The following is an 8,453-nucleotide window of genomic DNA, read 5'->3' on the forward strand; positions in this document are numbered from 1 at the left end:
GAGCAATCATGTCTTGCATTTGTTTTGTTTTGTTTTACTTGATCAGCCTGCTGGCTTTGTATTTAGTGATAAATATGAGAGTGGCATTGATCTTCACACCTAACCCCTGACAAGAAAGTGAATACGTATATTTACCAAGCTAAATTAGTAACACTTATCTTATAATGTTTTTTCTTCTTTTTTTTTTTTTTTACAAAAAACAAGGTTCAACTACATCTATGCTACATCATAAGTGATTATTATGCAACACACAAACATGCAGTAAAGTTGGCCTGCTTTAGGAATGGAAACTCAAGGTATAAAAGCTATATACATATAATTCAAAGTAAGAAAAACACCAAATACATTTGCCCTTATAATGCATTATAGATGTGGTCTTCATAGAAAGTGTTAAATTGGTTTCTTCAAAGTAGAAAGAAAGTAGCCTGTGTATTAGGCACTCTACAGTCTGAAACAATGCCCGGGGCTGAAAGCCATTCACACTATAGGAGTGTTAAAACCGACGTGTGTGAATGAGCCATTACAATTCCTGCTCCAGCCACCAGGAGCGGTGCTGAGTATGGACTTAAACACACACACACATTTTTGTCCCCTCTTGGCTAAAGTTAAAAAAAAATTACCAGAGGGTTTTAGACATGATTTTAGCATGATTTAAAGCATGTCCAACAGGGGACACTGCATGAAAAGCCTGTTATGCGGGCCAATGCAGAACTGCAAAACGTTAGCTATGCAGCACTTTCTGGCACTTTGCAGCTAGCACAGAATAATCCCACTTATTACCACATATACCTCAATAGATTACCCCCCCCCCAGCCCCCTACTGTGGGAGGCTTTTATATGTCAATGGTCATGTTGTGATGCAAATCACAACACCCCCCCTCCCCTATCCTGGTCCAGGATGAGGGGCTTTAACACCTCAGGATGAGAGAGTTAGAGAGAGAGATCTTGAGCCCAAAATGTAAATTAATTAATTTTAACCCGCACCATACACTTTAAAAGTTCAACATTCAACTTTCAAAGTCAAGTTAAACTGTTTTTATTTATAAAATGCACAGTAGTATAATACAAGGTCATTCTGAAAAATGAAATTATGACAAGGCAAGCAATTACAGAAGAATGCATTCACCTTCTTCTGAAATAAGTTTATAATGTAAGGTTCAGTTAATATAAGAACAAAGCAAGAACAATAAGGTACAGGGTCCATACAGCTTTTGAAGAGTAAAATTCAAGCACTTTCACAGGATTTGAAGCTATGCTTCCTTGTAACGTCATCACGTTATGGGACCTTCACATGGTCTCCCAGAGCAATCCAGATGGGTCTCGCGAGAGCTCGTAACGTGATCGCGGAAGGAGGAGATGTTGGTTTGCTGCTCTGCTGCCTATCGATGCCTGCTAACCATGGCTGATATCGACACGGACAGCCCACAGGAACGCAATACCAAGCTTTCGGTAAGAATATACATTAAATAATGATTTAAGGAGGATTCTAGGATTTAACATTAGATTAGATTATATTTTGAAGCGGAGCCTTTGTTGTCGCACACGTGACATCACAGCTGCGACCAAACATGGCTGCTGCCAGTCTGTTGTTTTTCAGTTTCAGAATGATCAAAAAGCTACTGTAATTTGCAATCCATGTCCCACACAGGTTCCGAGAGGAGGGGAAACCTCTAAGCTGGCATTACGTTAAATCAAAGCTGGCGATGATGCAGTGGATATGTTTGTTGTTTGTGTTAGCGAGTTTCGTTAGCATTTAGCTCGTAGCGCGGCCTACCGGCCGCTTGGCAGACAAACTTTTACATTTACAGTCTGTGGCTTGTGATCAAACAGCCCCACAAAAGCACTTAATACACAGAGGTGGCGTAAACTTATAGAAACTAATGGAAACCCCTTTACCCGAAATGAAACATCCAGGGATTGTGTATTTAACTCCAAAAAACCACTCGCTAACGTTAAGCTAACCGCGCTAGTTAGCGTTAGCTGCTGGACCACTGAGCTAAATAAGTGCTGGACAGAGCAATCTTAACAGGCTCTAACTGCTTTCTAGCTGTAAATAATTTGTGGTAACCTTTTCCTTAAGTTATGCAGAGCAGCAACCTTTGGAAATAGCATATTTAGAGCGGAGTTTCTGGACTTGGTGAGTGTTATGTGACGCGCGTGGGGGGAAATGGCCCTCGTTTATCAGCGGAGGTAAACCAATAATACAGCATGTTTTTCTGTAGCTGTGGTCAGGAGGGAACATATGGCGCCGATGAGGAAGGCTGCCGTCGCTCGGGCTCCTCAACTTTGCGTATTTCTTGTCTTCCTAATGCTTTTTTCTTTTTGTGTAACTTGTAATGCACTGATCACGTACGACAGACAGTCTCTTCTGGACATTAGATCATATTTACAAGCTGGATCTATCACCGCTGACATTCCTCATGCTGGACTTAGCTCACCGTGGCTACCTGGGCAAACACACCGGCGGAGGAAAAGAGGAAAACGGGCTGGAGTCTTGGTTAGACTGAGAAGCAGACAGCACCGCCCCCCGCTTCCTAGCATTCTCCTAGCAAATGTGCAATCTTTGGACAATAAGATGGATGAACTAAGAACCAGACTGTCCGCCCATCGTGACATTAAGAACTGCAGCGCTTTTGTTTTTACGGAGACGTGGCTGTCTCCCTCGATCCCTGACTCGGCTGTCCTACCTGAGGGTTTTTCTTTACATCGACAGGACAGAACTATAGAGTCGGGAAAGGGCAGAGGCGGTGGCGTGTGTATCATGGTTAACAACCGGTGGTGTATGGATGTAAAATCAGTATCGTCGGGGTGCTCTCCTAATCTCGAACATCTTATGATCAAATGCAGACCTTTTTACCTGCCCAGAGAGTTTACAGCGGTGTTTCTCATCGCGGTTTACATCCCCCCAGATGCCGACACCACTCGCGCGCTGGTCGATCTGTTCAAAGCGATCGATCACCAGGAAACGTTACACCCAGAGGCTGCTTTCATCGTAGCTGGCGATTTAAATAAAGCCAACATGAAGAAAGTCCTGCCGAAATACTACCAGCATGTAAAATTCCCAACGCGCGGTCAAAACATCCTGGATCATGTTTACACTCCGTTCAAGCACGCCTACAAGGCCCTCCCACGACCTGCCTTCGGCAAATCAGATCATACCTCGATACTTCTGCTTCCTGCATACAGGCAGAGACTCAAGTGCGAGCAGCCTGTGACGCGCACAGTACAGCGTTGGACTGACCAATCAGATGCCACCCTGCGCCACTGTTTCCGGACTACAGAATGGGATGTTTTCCGAACTGCGGCAAATAATAACATCAATGAATATACAGAGCACGTTACCGGTTACATAAGCAAATGTATCGATGACGTTGTACCGCGGGTGACTGTACGGACTTATCCCAACCAGAAACCATGGGTCAACAGTGAGGTCTACTCAGAGCACGGACAACTGCCTTCCACTCCGGAGACCCTGGTGAGTACAGTAAAACCCGGTATGAGCTCAGAAAGGCAATAAAATCGGCCAAGAGACATTATAGAGCAAAAGTGGAAACATGTTACAGTGGATCAAACACCAGGGATATGTGGAGTGGGCTAAGAACCATTACAGACTACAAGGGAAAGGGCTGCAGCAAGGGGGAGGTGCCTGCTTCTCTTCCAGATGAGCTGAACACCTTCTATGCTCGCTTTGAGAACCACACCAGGCAGGAGGCTACACTTGAGCCAGATAACTGCCCATTGCAAATATCTCGGTCAGATGTGTACAAAACCTTTAAAAGGGTGAACACTCACAAAGCTCCTGGGCCGGATAATATCCCGGGTCGTGCCCTCAAAGTATGCGCCTATGAGCTGGCCGATGTCTTTACAGACATCTTTAACCTTTCTCTGGTTCAGTCTGTAGTCCCAACATGCTTCAAGAAAACCACCATAATTCCAGTCCCCAAAAAACCAAATGTAACATGCTTAAATGACTACCGCCCAGTAGCACTTACCTCTACCATCATGAAGTGTTTTGAGCGGTTAGTTAAAGTCCACATCACATCCTCCTTGCCCCCCGGACTAGACCCTCTACAGTTTGCCTATAGGCCAAACAGGTCCACGGATGACGCAGTAGCTCTTGCGCTGCACTCTGCCTTCTCCCACCTGGAGCAGAGGAACACCTACTTGCGGATGCTGTTTGTGGATTATAGCTCGGCCTTTAACACCATAGAGCCATTCAGACTGATCACAAAGCTCCGTGACCTGCGTGTCAGTACCTCCCTGTGCAGCTGGATCTTTGACTTCCTTTCGGACAGACCACAGGCAGTGCGGATTGGTAATACCACCTCCTCCACACTGACACTAAGCACCGGTGCCCCCCAGGGTTGCGTGCTCAGCCCCCTGCTGTACTCCCTGTACACCTATGACTGTATGGCCAGACACACCTCAAATACAGTCATAAAGTTCGCTGACGACACCACCATCATCGGCTGTATTACCAACGGAGACGAGTCGGCCTACAGAGCAGAGGTGAGGGCCCTGACATCGTGGAGTCAAGACAACAACCTCCTGCTTAACATCAGCAAGACCAAGGAGATGATCGTGGACTACAGGAGGCATCAGGGAGAGGGGCACCCCCCGCTCTACATCGAGGGAGCGGCAGTGGAGAGGGTCAGCCACTTCAGATTCCTGGGAATTAACATCAGTGATGATCTGACCTGGTCACATCACGCAGGTGTTGTTGTGAAGGCAGCTAGACAGCGGCTCTTCTTCCTCCGGCGCCTGAGGAGGTTCGGTTTGGACTCAAGGATTCTGACCAACTTCTATAGGTGTACTATAGAGAGTGTCCTGACTGGCGGCTTTACGGCCTGGTATGGCAGCTGCACCGCCCTGGATCGTAAGGCTCTGCAGAGGGTGGTCAAATCGGCAGAACGCATCACCAGGTCTCAGCTGCCAGCCATACAGGACCTCTACAACCAGCGCTGCAGGAGGAAGGCAAAACGGATCCTCTCTGACCCCAGCCATCCCAGCTACAGCCTGTTCACGCTTCTGCCATCAGGCAGGCGCTACAGGAGCATCCGGGCTCGAACAAACAGATTCAAAGACAGTCTGTACCCACAAACCATCAGGCTGTTAAATGGTTGTTGACTGGTTGCTTCTATTGCACTACAGCACACTTTAAATTATATGTAGATTTGTCTTGTGTTTATGTATGTCTGTGTGTCCTGACTGCTATGTAATTGGGGCTCTGTTTTATGTTTGAGTTTACTAACTTGTTTTTATTCCTTTTATTCCCTTTTTAAGAACTCTGCCTGTTTTGTTTTTTAAGACACTCTGCTTCCCTTTGATGTTTCTTTTATGTCTTTTTTAACAGTGAAGTTGAGTGGGTTTTCGAGCATAAGAATTTCATTGCAGGTGATGGATGTTTTGCATTGTTACCGGCATATGACAATAAACTTGAAACTGGAAACTGGAACAACTGACTGATATCAGATAGGCTATTTCATTGTCCACCTTCAAACTGATATTGATCTAAGGCATTTATCATATCTACTCTATATCTCCAGAGGAAATCTACTACAGTACCACGTCACACTTAAAGGAGAACTTCAATGAATGCTTCACAATTTTCCTCTTTTTTTACAGAATATCTCATAGCAGTGTCCCCTCTGCACCTCCTTGCCAATAGGCTATGGTAAGTTCATATTTTTGTCATATTATTGTTTATCTGTTATCATAATGTACCTAATGCATGTTTAATATGATGCTATCTGGGCAGATAACACTTATGACTTCATTCACCAAGCCAGGCTGCAGCTGTACAGCAGTTTCTTTGTTTCTTTGTTGTTGTTTTTGCTGTACAGCAGCCAGGCTGGCTGAGTGATGTCACTGGTGTTATCTGCCCAGATGGCTTTTTATTGAGCGCGTGCCAGCTGCTTTACAAAAACCAGTTTAGATGCAGCTATGTGTGGGAAAAACAAAACAAGATAATCCTATTGCTTCATACCCCTCTCACATATTAATGTGAAGTGGTCTCCAACCTGCACTGTGCTCTTTTAAGTGCAATGAACTGACTGGAAACTTTATCTTACATCTAATCTTTTCAATGTTTTTTCTCATGAGCCTGTTCACACTCCGCAGACAGCTCTACTTGCCTGACGTGGCCGGTCTCCATTCCTCCAAACCGGAGCAGCGCCAGCTGCATACTGCATGTAGCTACACTGACTATCGGCAAGTACCTCATACTACTTCACATCAAAAAATCACAACTATCTCATATCAGAGCACTCTGGACAGAGCGTGACCGATTTTCCACAGTCAGAAAATATAACGAATAAAATATGATGCATTATTATTCATTAAACCATCCAGCATTATATAAGAATTAAAAGCTCCTTCTACCACTGCAACTACCAACAGAGAAAGAATGAAAATAAAACAAGACAGACTGCCTCTGTCCCCTTGCTCTGACCAGTGTTGCCAGATCTTGCCAGAGAAACAACCAACCAGGTTAAGCTCCAGCCCGTCTGAGACCCTTCTCCCTGCCTTCCTCAGATGCCTGAGCTGGAGTAGCGGGCTGGAGTAGGTTGAACACCTGGTTGCTTGTTTTTCTGGTGAGATCTAGCTCGTAACACTGGCTCTGAACGCACTGAAACTGAATTTCTGTTCATCTGACAGTTCAGATGATGCTCCAACCATTTTTGATTAAATTTATGAACGCACAAATAAATAGCAAAACAATCAGCTGGGTCATGATTACTTTTAACTCATTAACCCATGTTCGCATAATTTAGTTATCTCTGTGTGTGGGCTCTACTAGGCTGCGTGCGAACCACATACCCTTTACAAGGATTAAACCTAAGTGTACTTCTCTCTCATACGCACACACATACACGGAACCACTGCTCTAGTGTGTCTGTAGATATCTGTATATTTTATATGCTTATATGGAAATGTGATGTTATGGAGCTGTATCGTACCAGAGAGTGAGACTAAGACAAAGGACAGTCTTCCATGGCACAATTCTGAAACAATTTTGTATTTATAACATACTACTTTAATTGTTTTTCAGCTGCCTGTAAAACGTGGTATGAGACTGTACGCCGGACCTTCCACTTCAGCCAACCTGGGCTAGAGGGGAAGGGGACAGCCGCAAAGATTTCGTGCCGGAGTCGAAGATTGAGGGTAAATAAGGGACTTACTAGACTAGGCATTAAAGGGAGAGTGCGGATTATTGGACATAATGATGTCATAACACATGCATGCTTTCTTTAGGAGTTAAACTTGATAACTCTGTGACCCTAGAATGTCCGTCGGGACTAGGTTTTCTCAACTCAGATCAAGCTAGAGCCCCGCCCACGGGAATCATGGATCAGCAAGTCAGCTCCCCAGACACTCTACAACTGGTATGGAGTTCATACAACGTTATGTCCAATAATCCGCACTATCTTTAAGATTACGTGATCTTTTACTTTGAAGGTAATTGTTATTGTTACTGCACCGCATGAGGGAAACTAGTTAGTTGTTTAGCAGTTACTGACTGCGTCTGATTGTGTTTACAGCTCTTCACATTGAGGGCAAGCATGCTGACTGCGAGTGAAAAGGAGATGTGGGGAGGCGTCATACCAGATCTGATGTCGGATGAGGAGGACGGCACGGTAGCTGGAGTCGATGGATGGATTGTGCGGCCACCATCTTTTCGCAGCCACGAGCTCAGTGACTTGTGTGCTGTACTCCAGGGCAGGCTGGACGCCATTCCTGTCCACCCAGCTTCCCACATGACACGCCGCCCTCCGCGGCTTGGGGGACCATTTTCGGACAGACTTGCCCCCCGAAAAATGGAGCCAGAGGCCAAAAAACACTGCGTTCCCACTGGTCCTTGAAATCCTTGAAAGTTTGTGGATTTGGGGGGAGAATCTAGGCTTTAAAAGTTTGTGAAAATAGACATGTGTCCTGGAAAACTCTTTGAGGCCATTTACACCTGGCATTAACATGCGTTTTCTGCCATCAGATTGCAATCAGATTGTATTTTATCACTTCAGCCTGATTCCATTTACACCTGGCACTAACATGCGTTTTGGGTGAACAGATTGCAATCCGATTGCTCTCCAGCTCGAACGTCATCACGCGCGCGCCCCCTGAACGTGTGCATGCATGTTTCAGGGAAATAGAGGTTATTGTTAAGCTCAAATGCACAGTGAACGTCCCCTTCACCTGGACAAAACGATGGCCGATCACGCAGCACTGCGTCTATCTATTTCTTTATCTGTTTATTGACAATGACACTGGGTCCGAGACACACACACGCATACGTTTTCCGTGCATGTCATTGGCTGTAACCACCTGTGTTGCGTTCAGGTAACATCCTAAATTACCCTGTTATACAATTGAGAGCATAATTTCTCTTTTATATGAAAGGAAAATGAGGGGGAAAGGGTTTGAACCCTTTCTCCCTCATTTTCCGCTCCTTTTCC

The 8,453-nt window shown here is 45.2% G+C and overlaps 1 long non-coding RNA gene across 1 annotated transcript; it reads left to right on the plus strand.

Moving 5' to 3' along the window:
- The first annotated feature begins 1,312 nt into the window (after window positions 1–1,312).
- Window positions 1,313–7,940, plus strand: LOC310771114. Its single transcript, XR_014552383.1, has 5 exons — window positions 1,313–1,449; window positions 5,626–5,674; window positions 6,103–6,210; window positions 7,052–7,164; window positions 7,542–7,940. It is a non-coding gene; the product is annotated as an uncharacterized lncRNA (long non-coding RNA).
- The last annotated feature ends 513 nt before the right edge of the window (window positions 7,941–8,453 follow it).

This window comes from Poromitra crassiceps (genome assembly GCF_964638095.1).
Source record: "Poromitra crassiceps genome assembly, contig: HAP1_SCAFFOLD_364, whole genome shotgun sequence".
In the NCBI taxonomy this organism is placed as follows: Eukaryota; Metazoa; Chordata; class Actinopteri; order Beryciformes; family Melamphaidae; genus Poromitra; species Poromitra crassiceps.